Source organism: Mauremys mutica, chromosome 2 (genome assembly GCF_020497125.1).
Source record: "Mauremys mutica isolate MM-2020 ecotype Southern chromosome 2, ASM2049712v1, whole genome shotgun sequence".
Classification (NCBI taxonomy): Eukaryota; Metazoa; Chordata; order Testudines; family Geoemydidae; genus Mauremys; species Mauremys mutica.
Window position 1 is genome coordinate 145,100,341 of NC_059073.1, and position 23,776 is coordinate 145,124,116.

A 23,776-nucleotide genomic window follows, 5' to 3' on the forward strand; every position below is an offset into this window, starting at 1 on the left:
CAGTTCCACTGAGCTGCCCTTCCTGTCTACAGCCCCTCTCCTTCCTGTCCCTGGCTCCGAACCCAATAAGCCTCATGCACCACCGCTTGTGAGAGGGTCAGCCTAGAACTACTAAAGGCACCCTCATGTTGTGCCCATGCCCGTTCGCCCTTGGAGCAGAGTTCTTGGTTCTGTATGATGCCGGAGTGACAAACAGGGGCAGAGGATGGGAACGGATCCATCACCCTGATTTCCCATCCTTGTGCACACTGGGCCAGACCAGTGCGAATTGGGTTTAAAACACAGCTGCACCAGCCCAGCCACTCACAGGCCGATAGGAGCCGAGTGCCTGCAATGCACGTTGAACAGGTGTCAATGACCCCTGCATAAGGTGCAGGCCAGCAGCGGATCAGGCCCTTTCTCCTGGAATCCCAGGCACGGTTTTGTCCAGCAGCAAGAGGGTTACCGGCTTGCCGTCAGCAAACTGTTCGCCTTAACTGCCTGGGCGCAGGAAGGAGCTGCGACAGCGAAATGCTGACAGACGTACGGCGGAGTAAAAATAATAGGCAGTTCTCCATAGCTGATAATAACATGTTTTGCACTCAGAGACGAGTGTTTTGCTGCAGCCTCCACGGCTCCTACGTGCTGCCAGGGGCTTCCTCTTGCTAGATGCTAAAAGGTGGCTGGCGAGGAGGGCAGGGATCTCTTGGCACCTCTGGGCGGTTCTCATGGATGCTGGCGAGGATAACAGGCTAAACCCTAATCTCAGTTCTCACTCTCGAGCCTTCCCAAGACCTCACGCAGGGCAAGCCAGAGGCTCCGCGCTCCTTACCTAGCCTGGGCCGTTCTGCACAGCTTCTGTCTTGAGTCCCACAAGATATCTCCCTCGAAGTGCTGTCTGGAGAGCTTCTTTTGGGGAAGTGGCATGATCCATTGGCTTAAGCAGCAGGCTAGAAATCATGGGCAAATTACTACACGTCTCCCCATCTGAGAAACAGTGATAATAATACTTACACGTGTCTACAGCTGAAGAATAGCGAATGTCTATGAAGTGCTTAAATGGAAAGCACCGTAGCATGCATAGGTCTGACTAGATAAGGCATTGTAGAACTCTCAGGGCTTCCAAGCTCTGTGGCGGAGGATACCCCAGGCTACCCCTGATGTCCTGGGAATCATCCAGGGATAAGGGGGGGAGACACCCCTCGAGCCAGCTGCTCCATTTGGCAAGGCAGGGAGAAGAACACAAACATTCTGATTTTTCCCAAACAAACACGGGAATTTCCTTTCCATGGGAAATTTCCAAAATTTGTCCTTTTTGTTCCAAATCGGGGGTGGGGGGAGAATCTTTTTGCAAAGTGTCAGAATTTGCCCGGAATGGGAAATCTGTGTTTTGACCTGCTCTAGCGGAACTACAAGCAGTTACTAAATACGGCCACCTTTGAAAAGGAGAAACTGCCTGGTCTCTTTTCGCCTCTAAGTCACTAGTTCAAATCCAGCCCAGATTGGCAGTGACCTAATTTGAGCAGGACAGACTAAAGTACAGGGTGCCTAGGTTATGTCCCCAGCTCATGTGACCCAGAGCAAGTAACGTCCTCACTCAGTGCCTCAGTTTCCCTGATCTGTAAAATGGAGCTAATGATGCTGACCCCTCCCCTGGGGTGCGTGGGAAACCATCTTAGCTTCTTGGGCTGGATGGTGCCTCAGCTGGGCCCAGCGCTGACGTCTGTGGATATGGCTCGGTCGGTGCCAGCGAACAGGTACCCACGGCACAATAGCTACCAACTTGCACCAACCAGCCCCCTTATCATCAGTGTCAGCACAAGGGCAAAGGATAGAGTGGCCCATGGCCCCTCAACTTCCCTTCTCATCCAGAGAGAGCTTTAGTCTAGGTCAGGTCTGAGCATAGGCGGCAGGTTTGTATAATTTTTGGTGGGGCCCAAAATGGTGGTGCCCCCCCGCTCCCGCCCTGTAAGCCGATATAAAATGAAGCTACAACGCGTCAGTGCCACAAGATTACAAGGGTCAATTAAAAGTGGAAAGTCAGAAGCAGCACTTGCCTACTTCAATATACAGTATTATATTTTGTTGCACCTGTTGTGATGAAGTGGGAATGTTCTTAATATTTTCTCTGAATACTGTGTGGGTGCCTCAGTTTCCCCTGCAAGATGCCAACTGAAGGTGTTGGGGACAAAGAGATCAGGTGGCCTCCCTGTCCGGAAGAGACACAGAGGCCAGAGGAGGGAGTGTCTGTTTGGAGCTGGCTGGGGAAATGGGGAGAGACCCAGAACTTGGTTCTGGGCTCCCCACCCCACAAGATGGACCTGACAGAGGGGTTCTGTTTTCTGTACCAACAAGCTCTGTTTAAACTGTGTTCCCGTCATCTAATAAACCTTCTGTTTTACTGTCTGGCTGAGAGTCACATCTGACTGCGGAGTTGGGGTGCAGGGCCCTCTGGTTGCCCCAGGACCAGCCTGGGCAGACTCGCTGTGGAAAGTGCATGACGTGGAAGGGCATGCTGAATGCTCCGAGGTCAGACCCAGGAAGGAGTAAGCTTCTTGCTCTGGAGACAGTATGCTCCGAGAGAGGAGGCTCCCCCAGAGTCCTGACTGGCTTTGTATGGAGTTGTTCCAAAGCATCACAGCATCCCCTTCCACACCGTGCACTTCCCAGAAGTCCGCACAGGCACTGACACTCCCTCCTCCGGCCTTTGTCTCTTTTCCAGGCATTAGGAGGCCACCCGATTTCTCTGTTCTCCAACACCTTCAGTTGGCACCTTGCAGGGGAAACTGATTTGGGAGAAATGAAGTAAAAGCTGCCCAAACCGAGCTTGAGCACTCCTGAATTTTGAGGTGTTCAAATCTGGAAGGCAGGTGCTGGGGATGGGAGAGGGCTGTGGGCTCCATGGGGGAGCATGGCAGCAACTGTCTGGAGCTGCACGGAGCCAGACACGCTAGTCTGAGTGGCACAGTAAGCAGTTTGGGGGTTGGAGAAGGGGTAGGAGGTTCCGGGGCGCAGTCAAGGGACAAGGAGCAGGGGGGGTTGGATGGGGCAGAGGGTCGGAGGGGCAGTCAGGGGACAGGCAGCAATTGGATAGGCATGGGAGTCCAGGAGGTTTATCAGGGGACAGGTAGGGGGTGGGGTTCTGGGGGGAAGTTGGGTGGGGTCTCAGGAGGGGGCAGTTGAGGACAAGGAGAAGGGAGGCTTAGATAGGGGCTGGGGTCCCAAGGGGCAGTTAGGGGCAGGGGTCTCGGGAGGGCGTAATCGGGGGACAAGGACCAGTGGTGCTTAGATAGGGGGTGGGGGTCCTGGGGGGCAGTTGGGGCAAGGGTCTGGGGAGGGGGCAATCAGCGGCCAGGGGCTGGGATTCAAAGGGCTCTAGGCTGCTGGCAGCTGCGGGGAGCCCTGAGCCCTTTAAATCCCAGCCGCCTCCCCGGCTGGGATTCAAAGGGCTCTGGGCTCCCTGCCCCTGGGGCAGTGCAGAGCCCTCTGACTCCCGGCCGCTGCTGGGATTTAAAGGGCACTGGTCTCCCCGCGCTTGCAGGCAGCCCAGAGCCCTCTGATTCCCGGCCGCGGCTGAGATTTAAAGGGCGCTGGTCTCCCCGCGCTTGCAGGCAGCCCAGAGCCCTCTGATTCCCGGCCGCGGCTGGGATTTAAAGGGCTCTGGGCTCCCCATGCTTGCGGGCAGCCCAGAGCCTCTGACTCCCGGGCGCGGCTGGGATTTAAAAGGCTCTGGTCTCCCCGCGCTTGCGGGCAGCCCAGAGCCCTCTGATTCCCGGCCACGGCTGGGATTTAAAAGGCTCTGGGCTCCCCGCGCTTGCAGGCAGCCCAGAGCCCTCTGACTCCCGGCCGCGGCTGGGATTTAAAAGGCTCTGGGCTCCCCGCGCTTGCAGGCAGCCCAGAGCCCTCTGACTCCCGGCCGCGGCTGGGATTTAAAGGGCTCTGGGCTCCCCGCACTTGCAGGCAGCCCAGAGCCCTCTGACTCCCGGCCGCGGCTGGGATTTAAAAGGGGCGAAACCTAGCTCCAACTATTGGTGGAGCAGAGCCCCTGACTGTAAATATTCCTGGGGCTAAAGCCCCAGGAGCCCATATAAGTCGGCGCCCATGGGTCTGAGGGAAGCTTGCTCAGGCTGGGCTTGGACTTCACATGGAGCGGTGGGCTCTGTCCGGGATTCTCTGCTTTGTGTCCCCTTTTGGATCTCACCTTTTGACCCTGTGACCTCCCCACCCCGCCCCCACTCTGTTCATCTTTTGTCCCCTGTGCTCAGCTGATGTCTTGGTTCTGTGACCCCTCACCTGAAGGGGCTGGGCCATCCATTGCTTCAGTAGGCTCTGCCCACCCACCCCAGTCATTAACGAGGCTGATATCTTACTACCACCTGTTTATAGCTTAAAAATCTTCTCCCCCACCCGGGGTCATTTTCCCTTCACCTCCCCTATCTTACGGGGAGTGCACATGAGCAAAATGCAGCAAACTCCCAGCTTTGGCCTTGCATCTCATTACAGGCCACTTCCTCTGTGCACGGCTGCAGGGTAAGTAAAAAACCTTTGCCAATTCAAAGGAAGAGCGCTTGTCTAAGACCCAGAATCCTGGCTATATCACCATGATAGATTCTCAAGCCTTCCCTCCCTCCCTCCCTCCCCGCTTCCTCTCTGATGGTTTAAGTGGCATTTGCACGCCACTTCCCTCTATACTCTCGGAAGGTGAGTCTCCCCTCTATACTCTCGGAAGGTGAGTCTCTTGCTTCAGAGCCATCGCGGATGCACTTTGAGCAGGAGAGCTGTTTGATGCTGTGGCTAGAAAGAAGAGCTTTGATGCCCCAGACTCCATGCTGCTCAGGAACCAGATTAATGCAACTAGTCAATTGCAAACATTTACCTCAATAAAAGAAGGCTCTAGGGACCTGCCTGCCCTAGGGAAATGCCCCATTTTCCTAGGACACATGTTCACTTCCCCTGCATTAAGTTCTCATGGAGGTTGAAATACAGGGGATATGGGGAGCTGCATAGCTCTCAGGGCTTCTAAGCTGTGTGGTGGGGGACTCCCCAGCTACCTGACTTCCTGGGAGTCAACGGGGGTGGGATCCCTGAAGCCCCCCTCTTAACCTAGTGCAAGGGGAGATTTCACCCTAAACGGATCAGTGAGGCCCCGATCCTGGGCTGGGACACTCACAGCTGGATCCCACTGCAACCAATGGAGCTCTCTGCCCCGAGAGACAAATCTGTCTAGTCGCATCAAGGCCTTCGTCAAAATCCCAGGTGGCCACTGCCCAAAAACCCCAGCTGTCAAGCTCCAGCCATTGCTGCACCCACTTGGAATCACAGCTGCACCTCACGCCTCTCCCTTGATGCTGAGGAAAGCCCCACTGACTTCCCTGGAGTTACTCCTGATTTACACCAGGGTAAGCGCAAGGAGAATCCAGCCCAGAATCTTTTACCTGAGAAAGAAGCCAGAGCCAAAACACTGCTTGGCTGGGGTGCTGCTGGTGTTTAAACAGACATCAGCAGGCTGGGGGTACGGAGTGTGTGGGGGGGGGGTTAGGAACTGTCTTGCAGATGGTGACACGGGGCGTTACAAGTCTTTTGTTGTGGGGCTACACGATTCCTCTTGGTTTATGCCCATCTAGTCCAATCTGCCCCCCCACCCCCACCCCACTTTAGGTTTTGTAACCTTAGCAATCACCAACTGGGGTCAGACACCAAAACCACCCAGTCCAGTATCCTGACCAGGGGCGGCTCTAGCCATTTCGCCACCCCAAGCACGGTCCCGCGGCTCCGGTGGACCTCCCGCAGACGTGCCTGCGGATGCTCCACCGAAGCCGTGGGACCAGCGGATCCTCCGCAGGCACGCCTGCGGGAGGTCCACCGGAGCCGCCTGCCGCCCTCCCGGCGACCAGCAGAGCGCCCCCCGCGGCATGCTGCCCCAAGCACGCGTTTGGTGTGCTGGGGCCTGGAGCCGCCCCTGTTCCCGACGCCGAGTAGCCTTTGTATTACGGGAGCACCTCATGAAGAACGAGCGTTTTATACCCTGTATACCTTTTGTTTGTTTTTTAAATCCGCTCAGTATAAAAGGCTAGTTCCTTTTTTCATCTTGCTAGGATACAGGCTACACTAATGGCTTGAGGCAGTTTGTTTCCTGGATAACAGATCAGGTAAAAGTCTTTCCCTTTCGCTTGAACATGCTGCCTTTAAAAAACAAACACAAACAACCAGCTTTTACCAAGCCAAAGGAGCTGGGAAATGGCACCATGATTTTTATTTTTAAATCTTTCTAATGGAGACAAATAGTCCCCTGCAGCATCCACAACTTGCAAGTGAAACTGACAAACTGCCTGTAACACACATGTGAAACTAACCAGACCATTTGTCACTGCAGAAATAGTCAGGGAGCATAAACAGGGAAAAATTGCAGAGATACTTAAAATTCTTTCAGATTTAATCTGTGGAGCTATCTGTAATGCTGGGATGGGAATTCGTTTAAGGATCTGTGATTTATTTTCAACTTAACAGCATTCCCTGAGCTAGCAGAAGTGATTAAAATCCTCTCTGTTCTCTCAGCAACTTGGAAACCGATGAACTTTTAACAGGGGCTGTGTTCCTTCTCCAGCAGCAAACAGGCAGCTCCGGAGAGGGAAGGGATGCTCTTGTACAAACAGTCGTATTTGTGCAAAAAATATATAAAGCAGCATCCCAGAGACAAAGAAAATGAGAAACCGCAAACGTGCAGAGCTTCTTCCAGCCCGCAGGTCGACCTTGGATCCAAGCCTGCAATCGGATCAATGTGAACAGCACATTGTGAATGTGCAATATGACATGGTATTGTGGGCTCAGGGTCTTTGAGAGAAAGTCTTGCCGAGGGTAGGGGAAAAAAGATACTTCTTTCAATGGGGAGGCCTTTATATGGGTTTAAAGGTGTTTATGATGATACTTGAGGTGGTTGGGAATTAAAATACCCCTCCCCCAAAACTTTTTTTTCCCCTACCAGAAATACCAGTTTGTCAAAACTGAAACTTTTTGCAGGAAAGGGTTGGTGCAGGAAAACAGGGGAAAGTTTCTCGAGTGCAGGATGGAGTTCCCAGTCCCAGAGACAAGAGAGCCCTGCCTCCAAATACCCCAAAGGCTGTAAGATGTGGGAGACCCAAGTGCTCTGCCCGATTTGGAGAGACTTGGACCCGGGACTTCTAGGTGAGAGCCCTCATCACCAGGCTATGGAGCTCCTCTGGGGTAGGTTGCCCTCTCTCTCATCCTGATGTGGAACCGGAAAGATTGTCCCACCCAGCTCTAAGCAGCGAGCTTATAGTGGTGATTGGATCAAATGAGATCAGGTTCTAAACCAATACGGTTAAAACTGATACAAAACCCGTGCACAAGTTGTACCGCTTTAGGGGGCAGGGAAAGCCATATAACTAATTCCCCCATGTGGATGCAGTTAGACCAGTATACAAGGGCTCAGAACTATTCCCATAGAGGAAGGGGAACAAGCAATACTGGTACAAGACTCCTTCATACCAGTGCAACTGCATCCACACTGGGGGTTGTACTGGTGTAAAAAAAACAAAAAAACCTGACACAATTATACTGGTACAAACACTGAGTGGAGTCCAGGCCTAAGGGGGAAAAATTCCTTTTGTACGGAGAGGCGTAGGCAGGGCTTGTGGGCTCTCCATTTCTACACCTACACTTGAGCATCCACGCTGCATTAAGCCTGGGTTTGCAATGGCTGGGCCCGGGTCTCACAGCCGTGCTAACACATCCATACAGCGCTACACACTCAGCTCTGCAGCTTGAGCTGCGTCCACACTGCAAAACGACAGGGCTTGGAACCGAGTCTCAGCTGGTCTCGGGCTCAGACCCACCTCCCTAGCAGGGTTCTAGGACCCGGGCCCCGAGTGCCTGCTGACCCGAGCCAGACTGATTTGTGTGTGGACGGAATAGGGGTTTGGGCTCAAACCTGAGTCAGAGCCCAGGCTTAATGTGCAGTGTAGACATACCCAGAGAGGCTAAGGCCCAGATCCACAATGGTACTTAGACTCCTAACATCCACTGAAATCCAGGGGAGTTAGGAGCCTAAACACCTTTGAGGATCTGGGCCTATGGGACTTGCCCAGGGCTCCTGCATCCCAGGCGCAAACCCTAAGGACTGGAGCATCCTTCCTCTATTCCAGATCGATTTCCCAAAAAGCTCCTCACCTAGCGCGGGAGCTCATTTGAAACCCCAGCTGCTTGTTCTCCTACCTCAATGGGAGTGGAGCACGGCTGAAAATTCTGGCCTTGGGACTCAGAGGGACTCACTCTCTGCATGGTATTTAGGCACCTAGGGCTAGGTTCACAAGGGGATTTAGGTGCCTATCACCCACTTTAAGCGCCTATGTCCAAAATTTTATCCTTAACGCCCCTGCTCAGGTACTGCTTAACCCTGTAGGGACTTAAATTCCCTACGTGCCCACTGGTAAAGTCTCTAGGCACCTGTCTCAGTCCTGACACCACAGAGCAGCCTGGCACCTAACCCACCGTCACCCCTAAGCCGCAGCAGGATTCCCAAAGCAGGGCCTCCCCCACCTAATAGCAGGGAAGATTTTCACGAGGACCCCTTACAGGTTGAAGTGTCAGAGGCGCCCCCTGCTGACTCTGACACTGGGGTGAACATCTCAGCATGTAAAGGAATATTTCTTATTTACTAGTTCCCAGGGGAGCCCCTGGGAACCAACCATCCAGCCTGTGGGGTGATCAACCCTACTTGTTTCAGACTTCAGAGGCTGGTCCCTGTCCCAGTGTTTTGACCTCAATAGTCTAAGGCTGCACCTGCCAATGGAACCACAAAGGTACAAGGAAGGGAAGATTCGCGCCTCTGGCTTGGAGACGGAAGAACACCGTTTCTGACACTGCAGGGGGAGGAAGAACGGGATCACGGGATTTCTCCCCACTGATTACTTAGATGGCAAGCTCTTTGCCTTTGCCACGTGTTCATACATGCCACCGTAATACAAACAAGACATAAGAACAGCAAGGGAACCGGAGTTTCCGTTCAGTGGAAATTTCTGCATCTCCCAAATCTCTCTCATTCTGAATCAGAACAAAACGTTGGAAATGCAAAATTTGGCACAGAACAGAAATGTTTGAAACATTCGGTTTTGGGGTGAAAAATGCCGAGCTGGAAGCTGGGCTGCTGGGGAGCCAGGCCAGCTGCCCATCTGTCTGCTGGCCTCCCAGCCTGTCTGCTCTCCATCTGAAGTTCGGACAGAATTGACATTCCCACAGAAAGTTTAGATCCAGTCCAATCAGCATTTTCCCACAGAAAACTGTTCCATCGGAAAATCTTCCGCCAGCTTTAATCCCAGTCTTACAGATGACGCAGAGGGACCTTGAACAACCACAAACAGCCAATTCCCATGTGGCATATTGGACTCAAGGCGGAGCTACAGTTAAAACGCTGCATCGGCGCTGACGTATCTCTGCAGCTGCGCCGCTGTAGAACTTGAGTGAAGACGCTCTAAGCAGATAGGAGAGAGCTCTCCCATTGGCTTTGTTACTCCACCTCCACAAGAGGTGGCAGCTAGGTCAGTAGGAGAAACTCTTCTGCTGTCAGCGCTTCAATTGGTATTCCTCCCCCCCGGAGTGACGTAGTTATACCGACGTAATTCTGTCTGTCATGTCACTGCAGTGTTTGAAGTGTAGACGCTACCAATGCGGACAGGAAGATTTCTCCTGGTGGCATAGCTAAGCCTCTGCTCCGAGAGGCGTTAGCTAGATCGACAAAGGAATTCTTCCATTGACCTAGCACTGTCTACACCAGCAGTGAGGTTGGCTTAACCACATCGCTCGGGGGTGGGGGGGATTTTTCACCCCTCTGAGCGACGTTGGTTGGTCGACCCAATTTTTTAGTGTAGACCAAGCCTGAATGTAGCTGGTTAGGTTGGACACAATCACAGCCCGAGGCAAGTCTCCCCCAGAAAATGCAGTGTCTGATCCTGGAGGAGTCTTTGACCTTCCCGTTAAAAGGGCAAAAGAAAACAAAGTTTACATTTGGGTCAATTCTTGTCAAAGCTCTTTCCCGGAGGCTAAGCACCCTTCTCTGTCATTTCTAGGATTGCCAGTAGCTTTACGGTCAGGATTGGGCTGAGCTCTGTTAAATAATAATGCAGCCAGCCGGCCTGGCTTTTCGGAGTTGGTCCACCATCACAAGACACCGTCACGTGAAAAGGAAAATCCTGCTTACCGAAAAAATCCGTCAGCGGGACATGAAGAGATGGACGGAGCAACAAGAGCCGGGGCTTGCAAAAGAAACAATAAAAAGCCATTATTATGACGACTATTATTTCGCACTGGGGAGGGAACGTGAATGAACGCCAGGAGAGGCAGGGCAGCTGGCCACCAACTTCCAGAGCTCGGAATATGGATGATGATGGGCAGATGTGACTGGCATTCCCCGGCCCACCCGGCATACATTACACATCATCATGCAGGGCCGGCGCAACCCATTAGGCGACCTAGGCGGTGGCCTAGGGCACTAACATTTGGGGGGCGGCGACCGCAGCGGCCGGATCTTCAGCCACCTCGGTCGTCGGCAGTATTTTGGGGGCGGGACCTTCCGCCACCTAAGGCAGCAAAAAAGCTGGCAGCGCTCCTGATATCACATAGTGTGTTCCCCAATTGGAGCAGGCGTAGCGGGGCTCAAGCCAACGTCCCACAGACTGTTAAATCAGATCGTCGAGGTGCCTGGAAGCATCACAAACAGGGAGAGGCTGCGCCAGTGACTCCCCTTGTGCTGGAAATGTGCTGACATCGACAAGTGCGAGCACCTTTAGCCTGCAGAGTACGGCTGTGACTCCCAGCACGCTTGCTCTCTCCATCCCAGCGCCCGAGAGATGATCAGGCCTCTCAGGAGCAGGCCCTGGGATAGGTTGGATGAGTAGTCTCTTGCTGAACGGTTAGGGGGGGAAGGGTGCCTGGGCCTCAGTTTCCCCATCCGGGAAATGGAGAGCACACTGACTATGTATGGAGCAGGGCTCATAGCGGTGCTATAGACACACGCAGGGTATGTCTGCATTGTACAGCAGGGTAGCTAAGCACCACAGGGGAAAGCAGGCTGTGCCCAACCTGAGGTGTGTGTAGCTACATGTGTCAGTGAAAGGCTCTGGCGGGGGGAGGCTGCAGAAAAAGGCCTTGGGACACTCCCAGTGCCTTTCCTTGCTCCTGTCATCTTTTCCTGCGGCAGGGAAAGGGAAGAGGCAGTGGGACACGACACTGCTAAAACCAGCGGGGTAGACAGGGAGGTACGGCTTGGAGGAGTAGCGAGCTGTGTAGGGTATATACCCGGCTACGTACCCACAGGCTGCAGGCAGCACGTGACTCAATTCTACTCCCCTAAGCAGTGCCACCCTGTCTAAACTGCTCTTTATACCCAGGCGAGGGGGGCTACTCGTGCGGCTGAAAGAAATGTGCCATGTAGACGTACCTAAAGTGTTGTCACTCTTTTTCGTTCTGGTATTAGACGGAGTCTAGGCAAATCACACTTGGCCCTTCTAGTGTATCAGTCGAGCATCTCAACGCTTTACCTTAATTTCACTTTAACTCCCCTCCCCCACACCCTCCTCTCCTCTGCGAGGCAGACGACTATTATCCCCATTTCACTGATGGGGAAACTGACACAGGGTGTGAAATGACTTGTCCAAGGTCATACAGAGAGTCAGCTGCAGGAGCTGGGACCCAGGTATTCTGACCCATGGGGCTTTGCAACAACCATAGCACCACTCTCCTTCATAGACTTTAAGCCCTGAAGGGACCATCCTGATCTAATCTGACCTCCTGCACATCTCAGGCCACAGAACCTGGCCCACCCCCTCCTGTAATAGACCCCTCACCTCTGGCTGAGTGACTGACGTCCTCAGATCAAGTGACAGAGACGCCACCATGGACTCTAGTTTAAACCAGCAAGTGAGCTGCTCTACCCCATGCCAGGGCCTGCCACTGGCAGAGAATTTAGAGCAGCTTTTGTCACCTTCCCCAGTCCTCATTCGAAGAGTGAGTCCTTCAGCTGGTATATTCCAGGGGTGAGGGAGAACTGAGGCCCAGGGTCTGAGATGCGCCAAGGGGTTATCTGAACACATGATTTTTATCACCTTGGCGATACCCTTTTTCTTTTGATTGTTGCCTTGCTTGTACATAATCCTCTCCAATTCCAATCTGACGACACACAAAACACATTCCCCTCCCACTAGCAGCCTGCAAGTGGTCCCATCTGCCTCACCAATTATACATGGAGAGAGAGGACTGATACATGAATATTAGACACTGAGAAAGGCTGACACCTTGCTAATGTGCGATAAAAGCTGGGTTCACACTGCATGTATCCTTTGGTGAGGTGGGATAAGGTACAGGACACTTGATGTTTGTGTACAGCCTGCATCTCTGAGCTGGTTATTGTACCTGTGCCATCCTAAAAAGAAAAGGGGAGAGAGAGAGTTGCTTTCAAAAGTGAAGGTTAGTTGGGACTGAACAACTCTTATTGTTTAAAATCCAGATCACCACGCAAGAACCAAATACAGAGAGAGACAAAGCGGGCTGCTCCTTAAGGCAGAGAGGCACAACTCACCCCCACTTTACTCTTTATACATTTCAGAGTGGTAGCTGTGTTAGTCTGTAACAGCAAAAACAACGAGGAGTCCTTGTGGGACCTTAGAGACTAACAAATTTATTTGGGCATAAGCTTTCGTGGGCTAAAACCCACTCCATCAGATGCATTTTCCACTCCATGTATCTGATGAAGTAGGTTTTAGCCCACGAAAGCTTATGCCCAAATACATTTGTTAGTCTCTAATGTGCCAAAAGGACTCTTTGTTGTCTTTACAGACTGACTGCAGTAAATGGGGAAATCATCACTGAGTGGGTGTGTTTCCGATGGGATCAGTTCTTGGCCCTATGCTATTGAACATTTTTATCAATAATCTCGAAGAAAACATAAAACCATCACTGATAAAGTTTGCAGCTGACACAATCATTGGGGGAGTCAGACATAATGAAGAGGACAGGTCACTAGTTCACAGCGATCTGTTAGGATGGAAGAATCCCATGCACCGCTACAGGCTGGGGCTAAGCAGCAGTTCTGCAGAAAAGGACTTAGGGGTTACAGTGGACGAGAAGCTGGATATGAGCGAGCAGTGTGCCCTTGTTGCCAAGAAGGCTAACGACATACTGGGCTGCATTAGTAGGAACATTGCCAGCAGATCGAGGGATCCCCTCTATTCAGCATTGGTGAGGCCACATCTGGAGTACTGTGTCCAGTTTTGAGCCCCCCACTACAGAAAGGATGTGGACAAATTGGAGAGTCCAGCGGAGGGCAACAAAAATGATCAGGGTGCTGGGGCACATGACTTACGAGGCGAGGCTGAGGGAACTGGTCTTATTTATCTGCAGAAGAGAAGAGCGAGGGGGGATTTGATAGCAGCCTTCAACTACCTGAAGGGGGGTTCCAAAGAGGATGGAGCTCGGCTGTTCTCAGTGGTGGCAGATGACAGAACAAGGAGCAATGGTCTCAAGTTGCAGTGGGGAAGGTCTAGGTTGGATATTAGGAAACACTATTTCACTAAGAGGGTGGTGAAGCACTGGAATGGGTTACCTAGGGAGCTGGTGGAATCTCCTTCCTTAGAGGTTTTTAAGGTCAGGCTTGACAAAGCCCTGGCTGGGATGATTTAGTTGGGGTTGGTCCTGCTTTGAGCAGGGGGTTAAACTAGGTGATCTCCTGAGGTCCCTTCCAATCCTAATCTTCTATGATTCTATGATCTGGATCACTTGATAAACCGGGTGCAAGCAAATAATCCGTTTTAATACAGCTATATATAAATATATTCATGGAGGAACAAAGACTGCAGGCCATACTTACAGGCTGGGGGACTCTATCCTGGGAAGCAGAGACTCTGGAAAAGAGTTGTGGGTCATGGTAGATAATCAGTCAAACATGGGCTCCCAGTGTGATATCATTACAGTCAGTAACTGTCCCATCGATAGCAGTTCTGAAAGGGCTTTCTGGTTCCACCCTAATGGAAAAATCTCTCAATGTGAGGAAGGACAAAATTTGATCACACTGGTCATAACTATATGTAGGGCTAGAGGGAGCTGTAATAATTTGAGCTGTGTGAATTTTTTTGCATAACAACCTTTTTTTTTCCCCAAAAAATTGAAGATTGGGGTCAACTGAAACAATTTGCAAATTTTGGCAAATTGTTTTGGTTAAAAAAAACAAATGTTCAGGCCTGTTTGAAAGAGTTTGTTTTGGCATTTCTGAAGCATTTGGACTTTTTGTTTCAGAATTTCCCTCAATTTTATTTAAAAAAAAAAACCTCTCTAGATCAAAATGTTTTTGGGGTTTTTTTTACATTTTGGTTCACTGAAGTTTCAAAATATTTTTGTTTCAGGGTGACTAACTTTCCCCTCCCCCTACTGATTTTTTGGACCTGCACCTGACCCAAAAAATCATTTATGACAGCCATAAAAATACCTCCCTGTCCATCTATAAACCTTTTCATTCAAAGACCTATGAGCACTTTAGAAATATTAACTAGCTGAGTCTCACAGCCACCCCCACTGAAAATCTGGCAAATATCTCAATCTGATAGCTGGGGAAACTCAGGCACTGAGTGGTTAAGCAGCTTGTCCCTTAGGGTACAAATTATACATAGCACAGTACATTTCTCTAGTGCAGACAAGACCTGAAGTTTCTCCCTTTAAACAGGAAAATAACTAGGTATAAGGATATGTTCGAAGCACATCATCAGTGAAGACAGATTGCCAAATTGGTCAAAATCATGAGATTAGCTTTGAAATCATGAGGGTTTTGTTTTGTTTTTTAAATACATTTTGGGTTCTTTTTATTTTCTTTCTAGTTTTTGAGCCTTTAGGAGTCCCAGGGGCTAGAAAATTGCTTATCGTAACAAACGAAAGCGGAGAGTCTCACCATCCCTTGACTCTGGGAGCTGGGGCTTTAAGAAAAGCTCCAAATGACATGAAAGTTGGCAACACTGTGACTAACATGTCCACAGAGGCCAGGTCACCCACTTCTGGCAGGCAGCGCCCGTGTGAAGACATGCGCAGAGATAACACTGAAATGGAGCGGTATAGGCTTTCTCACACCAGCCTCCCTGTCCTGGACGTGGTTAGCTTCTCCATTCAATCAGACAAACCAAAAGATGAGAGGTTCCTTAAGCAAATTCCAGAGGCACCAAGGATGCAAATGCTCCTTTGGATGGCCAGACAGTACGCACCATCCCTTTTCTTTAAGGGAGGCCAGAGCTGGAATCTGGATTCAAACTGTCATGGAAAGGGTGGATCAGAGCTACTTGAAACAGATTGGGATGCGGTTTGTAGCAGCTCCTGATTGTTCCATAGCACTTTGCTTCCCAGGGTGCCATATAGACATAGCCCTGGTTCTCCGTTCCCCCACACCTCGTGGGGTCATTTATACCTGCACACAGCAGCAGCAAATCAGAACGGGAAGGTTTTGCCCAGATAAGCGACCGCACAAGGTGCAGGGAACGGAGCCCCCAGCCCGGGGCCTGCAAAGCGCTGGGGTGGAAAGCGCTTGGGTTACAAACCGCATCATGATCCATTTCAAGGCACAGGAAACGAGACAGGGCAAGTGCTCCAGCCTCCCTTCCCAAAGCCACCCTGCCCAGGGAGGCAGGTGCTGCGCCTGACGACGGTGCCAAGCACTGAGCTGGCATTCGATACGGAACTGTTACGGGAGAGGGTTAATGAAATGAGCTCCCATGAGGGCAGCTATGAATCACTGACTACTTCCTGGTTCCACACAGCCCGGAGGAATCATCATCACATTAGCCCCAGCTCTGAGAGGGGAGCAGGGATCTAGGGGTTAGAGCATGGAGACTGAGGGGTCAGGACTCCTGGGTTCTATTTCTGCTACGGACTCCCTGTGTGGCCTTGGGTAAGTCCCTTCCCCTTTTATGCCCCAGTTTCCCCAGCTGTAAACCAGGGATAATCTCCTGCCCCACCTTCATAAAGTGCTTGGAGATCTAGGGTATGGGACACAGCAGGAGGCAGGCTGGAGCAGTAGTCTGCTCTGCCATGGCGACCCCCATAGGGTGACCAGATGTCGCGATTTTATAGGGACAGTCCTGATTTTTGGGTCTTTTTCTTGTCTAGGGTCCTTTTACCCCCCACCCTATCCCAATTTTTCACATTTGTTGTCTGGTCACCCTACGACCCCCATGAGTGACAGGCTGATGTGCATTCCACCTACAGATGCAGCTACCATAGCAGCGCTAATCAATAGCTGTCGTATGCCCCTGCTAGAATGCCCACGTGCAGTCTGCAGCCGGTGATAGGCCCCGTCGAACAGCTGTTGGCTGGAGTTAATTGACTGTTACAATAGAGCCGGTCAGCAAACTGTGTGCATACAACCGAAATGTCAACTGCTGATGGCACTCGGGGTAGATGACACAGGCGACATCAGGAAATATCAGTGAGCCCCAACGTGTCAGACAACAGATTGGAACGTGCTCACAAGCAGAACCTGCCTCTGGGATCTCCTATGCCTGGTGGGGGAATCGCATCTAGGGCAGCTCAGCACTTCTTGATCTTCTGTGTGTCCTTTAGCATGGGGGTGCTCAGCATGGCAGGGGTCCTAGACCAGAATACGCTGGGAGTTTACACGTCTGGTCTGAACTGCTCACGTCTAGTATCAGGGAGAGCTCCCAAGGCTGCACTCCTAGCAGCATTAAGAACATAAGAACGGCCATACTGGATAAGATTGACAGTCCGCCTAGCCCAGTGTCCTGTCTTCCAACAGTGGCTGGCACCAGATGCTTCAGAGGGAATGAATAGGACAGGGCAGTTATTGAGTGATCCATCCCCTGTCGTCCAGTCCCAGCTTCTGGCAGTCAGAGGTTTAGGGACACCCAAAGCATGGGGTTGTGTCCCTGACCATGTTGGTTAATAGCCATTGATGGACCTATCCTCCGTGAACGTATCTAATTCTTTTTTGAACCCTGTTATAGTTTTGACCTTCACAACATCCCCTGGCAATGAGTTCCACAGGTTGACTGTGCGTTGTGTGAAGAAGTACTTCCTTCTGTTTGTTTTAAACCTGCTGCCTATTCATTTCATTGGGTGACCCTGGTTCTGGTGTTATGTGAAGGGGAAAACAACACTTCCTTCACTGTCTCCACACCATTCATGGTTTTATAGACCTGTCATCTCTTTTCTAAGATGAACAATCCTTGTCTTTCATCCCTGCTCATTTTTGTTACCCTCCTCTGTACTTTTTCCAGTTCTAATACATCTTTTTTGAGATGGGGTGACCAGAACTGTATGCAGAATTATTATCTATCCCTTTCCTAATGGTTCCTAACAGTATGTTCACTTTTTTGACTGCTGCTGCACATGGATGGATGTTTTCAAAGAACTATCCACAATGACTCCAAGATCTCTTTCTTGAGTGGCAACAGTTAATTAGGACCCCGTTGTTTTGTATGCAGAGTTGGGACTGTATTTCCAGTGTGCATTGCTTGGCATTTATTGTCAACACTGCATTTCGTCTGCCATTTTGTCGCCTAAAAATAGCTGACGTTAGGGCTCGGGCCAGGCAAAGCGGGAGGGTCTTGGAGCCCGGGCTCCAGCCTGAGCCTAAACATCTATACAGCTAGGTAGCGGGAGCCTCACAAGCCCAAGTCAGTTGACTTGGGTACCAAGAGCCGGGGCAGCACATCTTTTTTCAGCTGAGTAGACTAGGGTGGCCAACTCGGTAATATTTATAAAGACACACCACCAGGAGTGCCGGAACCGCCCCTGCCCCGCCTCTCCCCCCCTAGGCCCCACCCATGCCCCACCCCTTCCCCTGAGGCCCCACTCACTCCTCTTCCCCCTTTGCCCCCTGTTGCTCGCTGCTTTTCCCCTTCCACCCCCCCAACCCAGGTCAGGAGGGACGTGTCTGTGGAGCCAGGGCTGGGAGTTGCAACCACCCATCACAGGTAGGAGGCAGCCCTGGCTGAGTAGGGGCTAGCACTGGTGATGATCCAGCACCCCCCTGCTTCCCCCGCCCGCAGTAACCGCACATTGGGTGTCCGGTCAGTAGATCTGACCAGACACTGTTGGGTCCCTTTTTCAACTGGACTTTCAGGTCAAAAACCAGCCACCCTAGAGTAGACACACCCTGAGTGTTAACTGGACTCACTGGTCACTGGGTGAGACTCTCTGGCCTGGGCTATGCAAGAGGTCAGAAAGGAAGATCATAAGGGTCCTTTCAGGACTTAAAAGCCTGAATCACTAGGGGTTCAGCAGAAGGCAGGAGCCGTCCCAAGGAGAGCTCCATTCTGCCTCTGTAATGGTTGCTCTCCAGCCAGATGCTGGCCCAGAAGCCCTCTGCTCAAATTGGATTGAAGTGGCACACGCAGGAGCCGTGGTGTGTGTAACCATCATTAGAGAGGGCTGGAAAAGCAGCAGTGGCTCAAACAGTTACCTGCTTCCCAGCTCCTTCGTCTGGGCTCCCATCTCAGGCCAGCTCCGGTAATTGAATCAGAGACGAGCAGCCAGAGCCCCAGACACATTCTGCCAGGGCCAGGCGCAGAGATTCAATTGGAGCCTCTTAAAGAGTCTTAATAACTAACACAGCAGCACCTGGGCCTTTACCAGAGACCTTTTCATTGTGTGACATGGACTCGCACCCAGAGAAAATCTAACAGAGTCAGCCAACAGCCCCGGAGAAGCAAGGGAGGGTGATTGAGCTGAGCCAGCACTCCTCAGCCTGAGTCCCAGAGCTGGCTTCCTCCCCCCGCCTCGTGGTCTCTGGCCTTATGAAACTCGCTTCCCCTCCATGCCTCAGTTTCCTTCATTAGTAAAATTGGGGCAATCAAACTGGAACAGGTACGTGCATGCATGCGTCACTGTCCTCTTCTGAAGAGCTGATCCACTGTGTGTCATAAGCCCTGCACTGTTAGCGCAAGGAGATTCTCCCTTAAACACAAGTGTTAGGGGTCTGTGCATCCGAAGCAAGAGGGGCTGAGTCCTAACCACACTGCCACCATCCAGTTCTGCATGACCGTGATGGGCTGATGATGGATTTTATATGGCCTCATCTCAAGCAGGGGAGGATGAACGTGCTAAACGTGTTACACGATGGGGTATATTTAGAACTAACACTTCCAAGGGTCTGGGTTAGCCAGGAGCTTCCCCTGACAGCTAGTGCACCAGTGTCTACAGCACCTCCAGCTGGGAGCTGTTGGAAATGCAGCAACCCAGAATCTCCATGCTACGACAGCTCCTGCTGGGGCTGGGAGCAAGCCTAGGACTTCATTCCCTGTGGTGCCCCCTTCTGGGACAGCTTGGGATTTAGTACTTCACAAGCATCACTTGGCAGCAGAATGGGGCAGAGAACTCCCATCTGCAGAACACCAACCCTGGGCCCGTTCTATCAGACCATGCTGCCTCCCTTATCTACACAGGGGATGTGGGTGACCTGACAGTCCCCACCACCCTGCACACACGTGACTTTGCAGCTCCATGTGACATTGGAGGGGGCGGACGGGGGCCATGCCTGTTCCTTTGATGGAGCCAACGCCATCGGGCAGCTGCGGCTGAAAATGCTGTGAAACCACCGAGGATCAGGTCCCTAATTCGGCAGCTCCTGAGGGCTGAACAGCTTCGTTATGAGAGGGGAGATCACCTGGGAACAATCTGTGTTTCAGAGAACAAGAGATGGGGAAGGTGGAAAAAGAGGGAGACTTGAAAAGAGGCTATAGAAAGAAAAGAAGAAACAGAGAGATACACAGACCAATGAGTTAACAGGTAAGATCCTCTCCTGATATAAATTAGCATGGCTTTGCCATCAGCACCCAGAGCCCCCAGCTGAGATCAGGGCCCCATTGTGCCAGGTGCTGCACAGAAAGTCTCTGCCCCAAACCGCTTGCAATCCACGCAGACAAAAAACTGGGAGACAGGAAGGCTGCCGATATCCATTTTACAGACAGTGACCCAAGAGGAAGTACCCATTAGGGGGACAATATTTCTGACGACGGGCTCCTTCATCTAGCAAAGGCAAAACAAGGCCCAACAGTTGGTGGTCAAAACTGGACCAGTTCAAGCTAAAAAACGGCCCAAAAAACTCTGCAGCTTATTTCCAAACTGTGATGGTCATTTACCATAGGGACGATGTAACAAAGGACGTGCTGGATTCTCCATCGCTTGGAGTCTGCCCATCAAGACCGGAGGCCTTCCCACAAGATGTGGTCTTGTTCTACCATGAGGTATTGGGCTCCGTGCAGGATGGCAGGTGCAATTCTCCACACTGTGTCAGAGAAAGTGATCACAATGGGCCTTGAAAGACCTAGGAACCTCTGAAATGATGAGGAACACAATTGATGCAGCCCAACCCAGTAGGGTTTTGTAACCCAGTCTCTCCTTTCCCCATCCGTTGCATGAGGCTCCCACAGGAGAATTGAGGTGTAATGTCTGTAAAGCACAGTTGATCTTCAGACAAAAATTGCTATTCAAAGGCAACGTATTTAAAAAACAAGGAGCCCGCCCAGCGTGCCTATGTACGACTGGCGACGGAACAGATTCTCAATGATTTATGGACTCCGTCCATCACTAACCCTATAGGAACTCAATTTAATTGATTATCTGGGATTATAAAGAAACAGGTGGGAGGTCCTCCTGGCAGAAACTGCTCACTGCCCGTTTAAACACAAAGTTGATAGCATCCTGCTCCAACAAAGGAGGCAAACATATCGGCTCAGCGTGATGTGCAGCACACAGGTGAAGAGCTGACAACTCTTCCCCACAACTCCCCCAAATGGAAACAAGGATGGATTAAAGCAGTCTGGCATTGGGGAGCCCAGGGACCTGCACTCTGCCTCAAGTGGCTCTACCCACCCAGAGATACATGGGGCCTCCTCCCTCCACACCCCTGAAGCAGCAATAGGTACCTTCCTGGGGTGGCAGCAGGGTTCTAGTACCCTCCCTTACCATGAGAGGCAGGGGGAGCAGTAAGGAGGCACCCTAATATTAACCCCAACTGTTGGGTGAGTCGGTGGTCCAGGCCTGTCACACTTCTCCTCTCCTGGCACATAGAGCTCCCTGCTGGGGCCCCTACAGCAGTGGGTTACAGAGCTCACACACCTTAGAGATGCATGGGGGAGTTCACACCTCTCAGAGCTATTGGTACAGGCTCTCTTCAAATTCAGGTAGGCATTGCTACATCAGATACACCCAGGTCACATTTTCAAGCTTTTGTTTGCAATTATAAAAGCTAGAAAAGTTCTTTAAGGTAATTTTCTGCATTCATCACCAGACTCCGGAAGCTGGGGCTCTAAGCATGGACCTATGGCCTTGGCCTTAATCAGGGCCGGCTCCAGGCACCAGCAAAGGAAGCAGGTGCTTGAAGCAGCCAATTCAAAGGGGGCGGCACGTCCGGGTCTTCGGCGGTTATCTCCCTTAAACTCTAATCCAGGGGTCGGCAACCTTTCAGAAGTGGTGTGCCGAGTCTTCATTTGTTCACTCTAATTTAAGGTTTCACGTGCCAGTAATCCATTTTAACGTTTTTTAGGTCTCTTTCTATATGTCTATAATATATAACTAAACTATTGTTGTATGTAAAGTAAATAAGGTTTTTAAAATGTTTAAGAAGCTTCATTTAAAATTAAATTAAAATGCAGAGCCCCCCGGACCGGTGGCCAGGCCCCGGGCAATGTGAGTGCCACTGAAAATCAGCTCGCGTGCCGCCTTCGGCACGTGTGCCATAGGTTGCCTACCCCTGCTCTAATCCATGGCCAGAGCCGGCCAGGAAAATGTTTCTTTGCTACGAAAGAGCTTGGCATCACAATTTGTTCCCACTTTTGATGAAGCTTTTCCCTCATGAAAAGTGTCAGATTGTCACTGCGCACTAGAAGTTTTCTCACTTTAAAAAAAGCTAGAGAGATGTTTTGGCTTTCAGCAAACTTAACACATTTTGTTATTTCAAACCCATTTTTTCACCACTCAGTGCCCTCTGGTGGCCCCAGGAAAGCCCTGCAAACAGCCCCTTGCCTCAGTTTCCCCTCTTGGACTGCTCAATAAAACTTAACTCAGAGGCTTCACGTGGCTCAAATACTTCTCTTTGAGGTCCGGGTATATTAACAGAACAATAACCTCCAAAATAAAACAGTCCAAAAATGAAGTCCCTTGTCCCGGTCCCAGTCCCAGTCCACACTGCTTGCTCCTAGCAAGTCTCTGATCACCCCAAGCATTCCCCCTCCTCCTTCACTGCAGCCTCCTGCTGCTCTTCACAGGGAAATCATCAATCCATAGCCGGGTGCAGGCTGGCCCCAGGCCTCGCCCTGGAGAGTCCAGCCACTCTGCAATATTTGCAATGAAGACCAAAACAAAAAACCTGGCAAAAAGTGTCATTTTTCCAACAAAAGTTGGTATTTTTCATTTAAAAACTAAAGTTGAAAAGTTCTCACCGAGCTCCATGTACAACCTTAAATCCAACCTCAGCACTGTTAGCAAATATTCCAGTGTGTGGCACATTACGCATTTGTGGGTGATAAATTAAAGGTTTTGCATCATGCCACAGAGGAGAGGCTAATATGTACTTTCAGCCCCGGCTTGCGCCTGTAGCCAGCATACAGCCAGGTAGCCCAGCATGCCACTTGTGCTAGGTCACCTGGAGAATCAGAAAACTCAGGAATCCTGCCTCCCACTCCACTGCTTTAACACCAGACAATATTCCCCAAGCTGTGGAAATACCTTCTTGGGGATGTGCCGTGTGACTCCCAACTCCTAAAGGTTTTGGAGAGCTGCTCGTTCGGAGGCCCCACCCCTGAAACTCTACAGATGCTCCCAAATAACCAGGATCCAGGAGTGGGGCAGGCACTTGGCGGGTTGTGCCTCGTGCTAAGCCAGAATCCCGGCTGGGAGATCATTACATGGTTTATACACTCTCTCCCACGCCCTCGGTCGCTCTGGGTTGTGCTCTTGCTATTTGTGATCCTACTCAGCTCACAGCAACATACCAATCTCCATTATACACCGGTAGTGGCCCAGCTATTGTTTGCTATGTGAAAACATTAAGCCAAGAAAAGAAAATCTAGCCATTAAAGAGCATGCTCATGCAGAGTCCCAGTTTTGGGCCAGGACTCCATCCACTTCAGTGACTTGATTCTCTTGCTAGGCCTAATCCGGTAATTCATTAGGAAAACCCACACCTCCTCCACTGTACAAAATGCTCATTCGGAGGGCGGCTGTGGGTGGCAGTTTGAATCCTGGCCTTTCCCTCTTCGATTTAATGGGGCTTCTGGTTTGCAGCATAGTTGGAGCCAGGGTGGTCCCAGGATATTTGAGACACAAGGTGGGGGAGGTAATATCTTTTATTGGACCAGCTGCTGGTGGTGAAAGGGACAAGGTTTTCAAGCGTACACAGATGTTGGTCCACGTTGTCCCTATGGTGTGCAGACATTTAAATGAATTTCAAGTCACTTGCGCAGCTGCTCTCTTTCCTTCTCTTTCACACACCCCCTGCAGAAAAGCTGACCATCCTGCAAACGCTTGTTCATGGTGCTTAATTTGAAGCACGGGAGCAGACCCACTGGAGTAGATTTTCAAGAGCACAACACTGCAACCAGAGAACCAGCAGCAGGTCAGTCCCTAATACACACGGAATTCAAAGGGAGTGAGCCACCTAGCTGCTGATTATGCCTTGGGAAATCTCCCCCCTTGACTTTAATGGAACTACTCAGAGAGATTAGACCAGGGGTCCCCCAACGCAGTGCCCACGTACTGGCCGGCGGACGAGCATCTGCCGAAATGCCACCGA

General features: G+C 51.2%; 1 protein-coding gene across 2 annotated transcripts in view; it reads right to left on the bottom strand.

The window, feature by feature from the left end:
- Positions 1–811: 811 nt before the first annotated feature.
- Positions 812–23,776, bottom strand: part of ADRA2B (adrenoceptor alpha 2B) — a 115,249-nt gene continuing 92,284 nt past the window's right edge. Inside the window, exon 4 of one of the 2 annotated variants that reach the window (XM_045004198.1) lies at positions 812–929. The gene's annotated coding sequence lies outside the window, so the exon portion shown is untranslated. Of the gene's footprint in view, positions 930–20,147; positions 20,270–23,776 lie in introns of those variants that run through there. The other variant, XM_045004199.1, reaches the window with a different exon arrangement.